Source organism: Salvelinus sp. IW2-2015, linkage group LG26, assembly GCF_002910315.2.
Source record: "Salvelinus sp. IW2-2015 linkage group LG26, ASM291031v2, whole genome shotgun sequence".
Lineage (NCBI taxonomy): Eukaryota > Metazoa > Chordata > Actinopteri > Salmoniformes > Salmonidae > Salvelinus > Salvelinus sp. IW2-2015.
Window position 1 is genome coordinate 43,934,480 of NC_036866.1, and position 12,070 is coordinate 43,946,549.

General features: G+C 42.6%; 1 protein-coding gene across 1 annotated transcript in view; it reads left to right on the forward strand.

Annotated features, from left to right (window-relative positions):
- The first annotated feature begins 347 nt into the window (after positions 1-347).
- Positions 348-12,070, forward strand: part of LOC111952978 (alpha-1,3-mannosyl-glycoprotein 4-beta-N-acetylglucosaminyltransferase C-like) — a 109,147-nt gene continuing 97,424 nt past the window's right edge. The window contains exon 1 of the mRNA XM_023972027.2: positions 348-434. The gene's annotated coding sequence lies outside the window, so the exon portion shown is untranslated. The remainder of the gene's footprint in view (positions 435-12,070) is intronic.

Genomic DNA, 12,070 nt, shown 5'->3' on the forward strand with positions numbered 1-12,070 from the left:
ATTTCACAAAGAGGATCATCATTTTCTTGAGCATGTATAGCCTGACTCTTTCTGCCTGTGTTATTACTGTATGGTATAATAACCAGAGGTTAAGTTTCTCACTGAGCTAAAGCACAGAGAGATCTATCATGGCGACCAACTTTGAGCCCCCAAAATTACAAACAAACTAAAGGCAAGGGATTGCTAGTTAGTGTTTCTCCCTCCGGCCATAAGCTCTGTGTCCACGTTTGGAGCCAGTGGATCCACGACAACCACCACGTACTAGTGTTTTACTGTGTGTTTACTGAGTCTGCGTGGGTTTTCTTACTACACTGATTTAACAGCCTAATGTTTTTTTTCCATTTTCCAGCCCGGCCCTGACCAACCCTGCCACTTTGATCTGTGAGAGCGAGGAGAGAGCCCTCAGATAATGGCCTATAGGATAAGCAGTAGAAGTAAGTGCATTAGAATAGATTTACTATCTTCAAGACCCCCATCCCTTGTCTCCATACTGTGGTTCATTAAATGTACTGTAGGTTCTCATCTATATATGTTGATCAATACTGCATTAACATCTCTAAATCACCTAATTTAACAGACAAGATAACTACAACTAATAGGAAACAGAGAATTTCCTGTAATGTAAGGAAATTGCTGACTGGGAGACAGTAGGATCTCCCTTGCTACTATGATCACATTATGATCAGCCATGTGTAGTGGCTCATGGTAGAGGAAACAGCTAGAAGTTCCATGAGGATTAATGTTTCCTGTAAGATATGTAACACTTTACCTTGACACCTGTCAGAAGGCACATCCCAGTTAGCACATTTAGTTACTTGGAAGTTGTGGGAACGAAGCCATACGTTTCCTAACCGGTAAAACGGAATGTTTTTTAAACGTTCTGAGAATGGAATTTAATGTTTAGGTTGCTGGGAGATCCTTTTATCATGGTTCCCTGAGTTATCCTGGGAGGTTTTATGGACATTTATGGACATTTTTGAATAACTTCCTTAAAAAACGTTCACGGAATGTTTCAATAACACTTTTAATAACACTGCTAGCTTAGTTTGGGTGAAGCACATACAGTTGGTGTCGTAGGTTTTCATGCACTTAGGTTGGAGTCATTAAAACTCGTTTTTCAACCACTCCACAAATTTCTTATTAACAAACTATAGTTTTGGCAAGTCGGTTAGGAAATCTACTCATTTTTCCAACAATTGTTTTACAGACAGATTATTTCACTTATAATTCACTGTATCACAATTCCAGTGGGTCAGAAGTTTACATACACTAAGTTGACTGTGCCTTTAAACAGCTAGGAAAATTCCAGAAAATTATGTCTTGGCTTTAGAAGCTTCTGATTGACATAATTAGAGTCAATTGGAGGTGTACCTGTGGATGTATTTCAAGGCCTACCTTCAAACTAAGTGCCTCTTTGCTTGACATCATGGGAAAATCAAAAGAAATCAGCCAAGACCTCAGAAAAAAATTGTAGACCTCCACAAGTCTGGTTCATCCTTGGGAGCAATTTCCAAACGGCTGAAGGTACCACGTTCATCTGTACAAACAATAGTACGCAAGTATAAACACCATGGGACCACGCTGCCGTCATACCTCTCAGGAAGGAGACACGTTCTGTCTCCTAGAGATGAACGTACTTTAGTGCGAAAAGTGCATATCAATCCCAGAACAACAGCAAAGGACCTTGTGAAGATGCTGGAGGAAACAGGTGCAAAAGTATCTATATCCACAGTAAAACGAGTCCTATATCGACATAACCTGAAAGGCCACTCGGCAAGGAAGAAGCCACTGCTCCAAAACTGCCATAAAAAAACAGACTACGGTTTGCAACTGCACATGGGGACAAAGATCGTACTTTTTGGAGAAATGTCTTCTGGTCTGATGAAACAAAAAAAACGTTTGGCCATAATGACCATCGTTATGTTTTGGAGAAAAAGGGGGAGGCTTGCAACCAAAGAACACCATCCCAACCGTGAAGCACGGGGTGCAGCATCATGTTGTGGGGGTTTTGCTGCAGGAGGGACTGGTGCACTTCACAAAATAGATGGCATCATGATAGAAAATTATGTGGATATATTGAAGCAACATCTCAAGACATCATCAGGAAGTTAAAGCTTGGTCGCAAATGGGTCTTCCAAGTGGACAATGAACCCAAGCCTACTTCCAAAGTGTGGCAAAATGGCTTAAGGACAACAAAGTCAAAGTATTGGGATGGCCATCACAAAGCCCTGACCTCAACCAATATAGAACATTTGGGGCGGAACGAAAAAGCATGTGCGAGCAAGGAGGCCTACAAACCTGACTCAGTTACAATAGCTCTGTCATGAGGAATTAGCCAAAATTCACCCAACTTATTGGGAAGCTTGGGGAAGGCAACCCAAAACGTTTGACACAAGTTAACAATTTAAAGGCAATGCTACCAAATACTAATTGAGTGTATGTAAACTTCTGACCCACTGGGAATGTGATGAAAGAAATAAAAGCTGAAATCCTTCTCTCTCCTATTATTCTGACATTTCACATTCTTAAAATAAAGTGGTGATCCTAACTGACCTAAGACAGGCAATTTTTACTAGGATTAAATGTCAGGAATTGTGAAAAACTGAGTTTAAATGTATTTGGCTAAGGTGTGTGTAAACTTCCCACTTCAACTGTATAGGACATTTGGAAATGCGTTGGCTTAGGCATTAATCATGCACACTAATTTCATGTGTATTGGGACACGTCGTCAGTGAGATTCAAACTTATGATATTCTGTTATCTATGCATGGAATAGGTCTGCTGCGCCAACATTGTGGAGCGAGCATGCCATGTTTCTTTTAGCTTACACAAGCTGTGTCATTTTAGTCTATTCAAACAAACCCCATTTCAAAGGAAACAAGAACTCAATTAGTGGGCTCGGCCAACACACCTGAACACACTTAACAAGATAGCGGATAGAAAGAGTTTTGTTGACACTGAATGCACAAAACATTAGGAACACCTTCCTAATATTGAGTTGCACACCCTTTTGCCCTCCGAACAGCCTCAATGCGTTAGGGTATTGACTCTACAAGGTGTCCCACAGTTGTCAAGTTGACTGGTAGTGGATCTCTTCTCCGAATAGTTCATTTCATCTCATCCCACAGATACTCAATTGGATTGAGAGCTGGTGGCTGGGCAGGCCACTGCAGTAAGCTGAATTCGCCGTCATGATTGTGGAACCATTCTTGGACAGTCCTAGCCTTTTGGCATGGGGCATTATCCTATTGAAATAGTCAATTCACAGATAGATGCACTGCTACCATGAAGGGATGCACCTAATTGGCAATGATGTTCAGATATCCTGTTGCATTCAAGTGTTGCTCACCTTTTATCAATGGCACCATGTGTGCGATCAAAACACACCACACACCCCACACCTGCAATGTTGACACGCATCATGATGGATGCATGTACTCGTGGTTTTCTCCATACCCTAGTCCTCCCATCAGCTTTAAACAGCAGGAACCGGAATTCATCAGACCAGGCAATATTTTTCCAATTCTCCAGTGTCCAGTGTTTTTGTTCCTCAGCCCACCGCAACCACAGTTTCTTGTTTATTGCTGAAAGAAGTGGAACTCTGTAAGGTCGTCGGCTGCCATACACCATTCGTGTCAAGGTACAACGAGTTGTGCATCATTTTATGGGTCTTTGGGAACTAATGGTGTACTGAGCTGTCAGTTGACTAACTGTAGCCCGTCTGTTGCTTTGCACAATTCGTGTCAGCCTCATTTGTCCTCTTTTATCAATGACCCATTTTTGACCACTGGCCTGGATGTCCTTTGGGTGGTGGACCATTCTTGATACACAAGGGAAACTGTTCAGTGTGAAAAACCCAGCTGCGTTGCAGTTCTTGACACACTCAAACTGGTTCGCCTGGCACCTACTACCATACTCCGTTCAACGGCATCTACAACTGGTTGAAGTGGATTTATCAATCAGGGGTCATAGCTTTCACCTGGTCAGTCTATGTCATGGAAAGAGCAAAACATGACATGTTCCTGATGTTTTTAAATAACATTCTTAGAATGTTAAGGAAACATTAGTAATGTTTTCTTGTGGTTTTTATGGAAAGTTTTCTTAATGTTCTGAGAACATGACTATAAAATAGAACCATGAGGAAACCTGCAGAAAACGTTACGCTGAAGTACTGAAATTCCCACAGAAGAACATGTTTTAAAAAGTTTTATTTTACCCATTTTTTCAATTACAATCTTATCTCATCGCTGCAACTCCCCAACGGGCTCGGGAGAGGCGAAGGTCAAGTCATGCGTCCTCCGAAACATGACCCGCCCTTAAACCACGCTCCTTAACACCCGCCAGCTGCACCAATGTGTCTGCGGAAACAGTTCAACTGACAACTGTGGTCAGCTTGCAGTTGCCCGGGCCCGCCACAAGGAGTCGCTAGAGCGTGATGAGGCAAGTAAAGGGCCAAACCCTCCCCTAACCTGGACAACTCTGGACCAATTGTGCGCCGCCCTATGGGACTCCCGGTCACAGCCATTTGTGACAACCTGGAATCGAACCCGGTGTAACGATCGTCTAAGGGAGGAGACCAAAACGCAGCATGGTAAGTGTTCATGCCTTTTAATGAAAAGTGAACACTATGACAAAAATAACAAAGTGATAAACGAAAATCGAACAACACGAAACAGTTCTGTCTGGTACAGACACAAAGACAGAAAACAACTACCCACAAAACACAGGTGGGAAAAGGCTACCTAAGTATGGTTCGCAATCAGAGACAACGATAGACAACTGCCTCTGATTGAGAACCACACCCGGCCAAACACACAGAAATAGAAAACATAGAACACAAAACATAGAATGCCCACCCCAACTCACGCCCTGACCAAACCAAAATAGAGACATAAAAAGGATCTCTAAGGTCAGGGCGTGACACCCGGGTCTGTCGTGACGCCTTAGACCGCTGTACCACTCGGGAAGCCACCAAGAAAGTGGTTTAACGTTCTCTGAATTATTTGAGAACATTTCCAATGTCAAAATAGTTGATAGAACATTACCAACATTTTAATGAAATGTTACCATTTTTTTTACTTTTAGGAAACGTGCTGTTAGAAAGAAAATAAGAAATAATGTTTTTTTGTCAAGTTCATTAAATGTGCGGAGAATGTTCCAAGCCAAGCAACTATCCTGCATTATTCCCAGAAAGTTGTGGTGGGGTTATATGCAAAATAACCATAAGACAACCACGCTCTCACCAAGCTCTAAGAAACATATGGTTCTCAGAACATTATGTGCTAGCTGGGATTATACAAGAAGCTACTCTTCTCTGTTTTTTGTGTGTGTGTGTGTGTGTGTGTGTGTGTGTGTTATTATATATGTTTGTGTTATTTCTGTTTGTTCGATGTTTGTGTGTGGAGTGTGTGCTGCTCAGTATTTGTGTGGTATTTATGTGCCCTTGGTGCTTGTGTGCCTGTACGTGTGTGGTACTCTGTGTTTGTGTTGTATATTTGTGTGCCTACTGTTTGTATTCTGGGTCTTTGTGTGCCCCCGCATGTCTGTATGTACTCATATGTGTGTGTATTTGTCATGGGCGTAGCCTGGTGCCTGGCAGCAGTGTGATGTGGGAGGCTGTGAGACAGCTCCAGTTCCCCCGTAAGGCAGCGCTGTCAGCAGCGGAGAGCACCTCCTGTCATCCTTGCCATCTGAAAATCGGGCTGTAAGATGAAGCAGGAGACAGGTATATGTCGTGGGGCCTCTCTCTTCTCTGAGCCAAGGGGAACAAGGGAAGGAGGGATGGAGTGTGTGTGTGGGTATTTATGTGTGTGATGCTAGTAAAATATTAATACATGAGTGGGGTTTGAAGAGGTCCACTTGACACTTCCGTACTCTAGCGTCATCTCTTACTATTCATTACAACACTCTAATGTAGCTTACTGTACTCTTGACATGTATAGTAGCTGTTGGTTGCCTAATTGTTACATCAAGTGTATACTGGTAATCTAGACAGTATAATGTTGGTTCGGTTGCCTACAGTTTGTAGCATGTAGTTACAGTATGCTGTCATGACTATAATCATAGCTGTGATGTGTGACGTAAGAGATGGTAAGTTGTACCACATACAATTCAGTGTACATGGAGTATTCTGTTTAAGGGTGCTTCACCTTCATGATCACAATGCTACTGTTATCCCCCCCCCCAGAAAGAAAAACTGACGCCTAAAACATCATGACAAAGTTATGGAGGCAAATTGCACCATTAAATCCAAATTAGATTCCACTCTCCAAATGGGGCTGAAGGTCTCAGAACACTTAATCAATTTATATCAGATTAGCTGTGGAATATTCTCAAATGTCAATAACAGAAATGCTTCTATTCTGACAGCAGGGCTCTTTAAATCCGAGCTACTTGCAGTGAAACAGCATTGGTTTCTGCCATGCTCTGCATAATTCAGCCATGCTGTTCAGCCTCATAGAGCAATAAAACTATTAGCCTCAGTGGAAAAAGTAAACAGGAGAGAGTACGTTTTTAGAAAACCCCACTTCATCCCCTTCTTCTTTCTGCAGTAGCGTCTCTGTAGCTGATCATGAGGACAAGGCCCTATCTCCACATTCTGCAGAAATATCAATATGGATTTAGGAGTCTCCCTGAAGCAAGGTCCTCAGCTAATTAAATCTGTAATCACAGTGGGGGGGGTGGTCTGCATGTTGAAATGACGGCCAGTGGAGTTTTATTTAACAAAGAAAAGATAATTGGGTTCAGGGCCTTTCGTTCGTTCTCCTCATAAAACACGAAGGTTCCTGCTTCCCATCAGGCTGCTGATATCGCTGCTCAGGTAGAGCACTACTTCCCTTGAGGAACAAGACACCACTGCCAAGGGTACACCAGAGAAGCACTAAGTCAGTAGTGGGATGGAGAAGGTAATGGGCTTCAGGGGAGCTCCAGACAGAACTGGAATTCTAAAGGAGGATGGAGGGAGATACTCTCTCTAGGACTGCATGTACTCCTTTTAGGGCTGCACGATCAAATTCAGGATATTGACATGTGAAATATCCATATTGCAAGAGGCTGCAATTTTCTCCTTTCTTTGATACAAGAAAAACTAGACTACGGTACCTCCTCCAATGAGGTACCTTCTCCAATGAGATGCGCTAGACTCCGTTCACTCACTCCCTGCATGCATAAGAGGGTGCTGACCAATCACAAACGGGCTCTCTCACTCTGCGTGGCATGCACATGCTGGCCAATCACAATTGTCCTGGTGAGGGAAAAAATGCAGTGTTGGAAACATGAGTGTTGCTAGTGCTAACGGGAATGTCGATTTGCTGCCAAAGAAGGGCGCACCTCCGTCGTATGGCAATATTCCAGCTACAGGCAAACTGATGTCAACCAAATGTGCATAAAGTACCTCGGAGTTGTGGCGACAACAAGAGGCAACACAACACATTTGTTCAATCATTTGAAGAAGTACCATCCCCTACTTTACGCTGATTGCACGGTGAAACAAGTGCCAAACAGCAGCAAAGACACTCGGCCATAGCCAGCCACCTACGTTAAGCAGGTATTGATTGCCGATGCGTTTTCAAGTGTAACGCCCTACTAAAACCCCCGCAGAAACAGAGAATTCACTGAGGCTATCGCCTATCTATCGCATAGCCAAAGACATGATTCATATTTACACTGTCAGCAAAGGCGGCGTCAAGAAGATAATAAACAAGCTGGACAGGAGAAAAAGATTCACCCATATTTTTCCCAAGTCACCATCCCAACACAGTATAACTAAATTAAGGGAAGAAGCTGAAACAGAGCTTACACATGTTGATTTATGTGACTACAACATGCCTTTTGTCTAGCAGAACAACCGACAGTCAAACATTCGTTTGACAGTACACTTTATTGATGAGGAGTTTCAACTGAATGGTCGGTGCTTGCAGACATAGGCTACATCCCCGGAGATCACGGGGGTGAAAACATCACTCTGAGGTTGAGAGAAGCTTTAGCCGCCTGGGGCCTACATGAGGAGCAGCAAGTGTGCATAACGGTAACGGCACAAACGTGCTAAAGGCCATCGTATTTAATTACTGGACCAGCCTCCAATGAAACAGGCTTCACTTTGCAATCTGTAGCTTACGTGTTACATGTTAAGGCACTTTGAATTATAATAATCATTGAGCCTACTTATACATAATTAAACCTACATTATGGCTGGCGAAATAAATACAACTGAAATAAATAAATAAAACATATATTATTAAGAACTCATAATGGTAAAATAGGAATTCATAATGTAATTAAATAATTAGTGCTGCGCTTATAGCACACTGTATTTTGATGATCATGTGAAAAATGAATGTTTTTTAATATGTAGGTGTAATAATATTATCATAAGTATAACAGAGTGGGAAAATATTTGTTTAATTTGGTTTTGTATCCAGTTAGCACAGTATGTATTCATTCCTACGATCTCATTTTAGAAGTGACGTTCTCTACCCTGCCAATTGTTTTAACCATGTCTGATGGAATTACCAAGTTTTCACCCAAGTGTTTGAAAATCACAATTCATATTCGCAAAATTCGCATCCCCCCAAAAATCGCATTTAGATATTTTTTGCAAATCGTGCACCCCTAGCTCCTTTCATCTTTGATATCTCGAGTCTTGCTCGTTCTAACAAGGTGCTCCACATTATAGTTCTGCCAGCCACTCTCATATGACCCAGGTACTCACATGCTCACACGCTCACACGTCCCGCTTTGCCCTTCACATACACACTACCTTGGACCCACCCAAACTCTATAATTATAATTAGTATATTCCAATTTTAAGCACTCATGCATGCTAGTTGGACTGGCAGCCATATTGGGTGAGCCATTCGGAATGTTTGATTGGTGACACCATAAAGATGTGTACAAAGGTGTACTATCTCAGGCACAACTTATCATAGGGTTCTTTACTTTTTCATGGTTCTTCGAGCAATAAAGGAACAGTACAAAACTATCTCAAGACGTCATCAAGATAAGGTCCTTATTTGTTATTTTCCATTGGGGTCACATGACAAGAAGAGAGCCTTCATTCTGGAAATGCTATGTTCATCTGTGAGCTGATCTCTAAGGTTGTGCCATCCTCCTCTTGTTCCATCCATGTCATTATCTGTCTTACTCACGTTTGTGCCTGTTCCCAGGGCACAACATTTAAAGGGTTCTGACTGGGAGGGAGAGAGGAAAGGCAGGCCAATCACAGTATGTCGGGGTTATCCATGCCCTGTAGCAATCGCCATAGTGACCTGATTTCTTCCTGTTATGTTCCACATTTCCTGGGCCATTCACTCCGATTCTCCAATCCACCTGATCTTGACCACTGCCATTTTTGTTAGGAAAAAAATATATATTACAGAAATCTGGAACGCTCATGAGAAATCTAAGAATGAAATTCAACTCCCTGATCTTATTTTGTATTTTACTCATAATCCATTTTATATTAATTATAATTATCAGGTCATTTGAGATATGCTTTTTTGAATTACATTGATAATGATATTGCTTGTTGTTTCCAACATCAGCAGAGTGTTTTTGGAGAGCCGTCCTCCTCGCTTCTCCTCGGTCACATTCTGTCACATTTATTACTCAGATTTGAGTTATGGTCTTTTGATTCATTGTCCAGTCACGTTTGTCCATGTCTTTCATTTCAGCATCTGGGTTTAATTGGTGCGATGTTGTAAAGCCACAGCTGCGCTGCCTGTTAGGACAATAAATTACCCCAATTAGGAGAGAACCAAAGGCTCAGCTGTCTGACCGATGCTGTAGCCACTCTCCTCTCACACCCATAGGTAGGGCCTTAGTCCCTATGCGCCCTGGTCAAAAGTAGTGCACTATGAAGGGAATATGGTACCATTTGGTACACAGACAGGGAAGGACGTGCTAGAATGAGGCTCCATCGACACGGAGCTTATCCCAAACACCTGTGTCCCACTTTGGCCTGCATTTCAACCGCCACCTGCATCATCGGCATCATCTGCATAATCTGCGTCACAAGTTATCTGACCTAAATAACTTGTATGTACAGTATGTGTATACTGATATGTAAACTCAACAAAAAAAGAAATGTCCTCTCACTGTCAACTGCGTTTATTTTCAGCAAACTTAACATGTGTAAATATTTGTATGAACATAACAAGATTTAACAACTGAGACATAAACTGAACAAGTTCCACAGACATGTGACTAACAAAAATGGAATGTGTCCCTGAACAAAGGGGAGATCAAAATCAAAAGTAACAGTCAGTATCTGGTGTGGCCACCAGCTGCATTAAGTACTGCAGTGCATCTCCTCCTCATGGACTGCACCAGATTTGCCAGTTCTTGCTGTGAGATGTTACCTCACTCTTCCACCGGACATTTCTTGGGGAATGGCCCTAGCCGTCACCCTCCGATCCAACAGGTCCCAGACGTGCTCAATGGGATTGAGATTCAGGCTCTTCGCTGGCCATGGCAGAACACTGACATTCCTGTCTTGCAGGAAATCATGCACAGAACGAGCAGTATGGCTGGTGGCATTGTCATGCTGGAGGGTCATGTCATGAGCCTGCAGGAAGGGTACCACATGAGGGAGGAGGATGTCTTCCCTGTAACGCACAGCGTTGAGATTGCCTGCAATGACATCAAGCTCAGTCCGATGATGCTGTGACACACCGCCCCAGACCATGACGGACCCTCCACCTCCAAATCGATCCCGCTCCAGAGTGCAGGCCTCGGTGTAACGCTCATTCCTTCAACGATAAACGCGAATCCGACCATCACCGCTGGTGAGACAAAACCGCGACTCGTCAGTGAAGAGCACTTTTTGCCAGTCCTGTCTGGTCCAGCGACGGTGGGTTTGTGCTCATAGGCAACGTTGTTGCCGGTGATGTCTGGTGAGGACCTGCCTTACAACAGGCCTACAAGCCCTCAGTCCAGCCTCTCTCAGCCTAATGTGGACAGTCTGAGCACTGATGGGGGGATTGTGCATTCCTGGTGTAACTCAGGCAGTTGTTGTTGCCATCCTGTCCTGCATGTGTGATGTTCGGATGTACTGATCCTGTGACTGCGAGGACGATCAGCTGTCCGTCCTGTCTCGCTGTAGAGCTATCTTAGGCGTCTCACAGTACGGACATTGAAATGTATTGCCCTGGCCACATCTGCAGTCCTCATGCCTCCTTGCAGCATGCCTAAGGCACGTTCACGCAGATGATCAGGGACCCTGGGCACCTTTCTTTTGGTGTTTTTCAGAGTCAGTAGAAAGGCCTCTTTAGTGTACTAAGTTTTCAGAACTGTGTATAATTGCCTACCGTCTGTAAGCTGTCAGTGTCTTAACGACCGTTCCACAGGTGCATGTTCATTAATTGTTTATGGTTCATTGAATAAGCATGGGAACAGTGTTTAAACCCTTTACAATGAAGATCTGTGAAGTTATTTCGATTTTTATGAATTATCTTTGAAAACATCCCTTTCCTGAAAAAGGGACGTTTCTTTCTTTGCTGAGTTTATATATGCATGTAACTGATAGATGTTACTGAATGTAGGCTTAAAAGGTACAGCGGTTCCTCTATTAAATGTTTTGAACTTATGCCGCGACACATTTGTGGTAGATGGTGGTAAATTGCGTTATTCCGTCATTGCTCCACGCTATCGTTAGAGGGAGTTAGACGATCGATTATGCTTTAGGTATTGCTTTTGGTTTCTCTCCCTCTTAAAAAATGTAATAAAAACTATTCTAATGTAACAAACTGGCTTTATTCAGCACAGTGTGATATCCCCTCTATATAAAGTGAGTTTCTGAAACATGGATTTCTTCTTTGCTGATGTGAAGAAGAAAATGAATGACAAAGAGTCCATCGAGAATATGTTTTGGAAAAGGGTTGCCCATATTTTCAGGACCTGAGCTATTTAATTTATTTGTTTTATTTATGAAATTGACTATTTTATTTAGTCAATTACATTGATTTAGTAGGCTATTTTGCAGCATAAAGCTATATTTGTCAGCATAAAACTGAGTGACTCGCTCATTTGTGGCTTTGGATCAAAATAAAAAAGTACCGACATTATTTCAGAT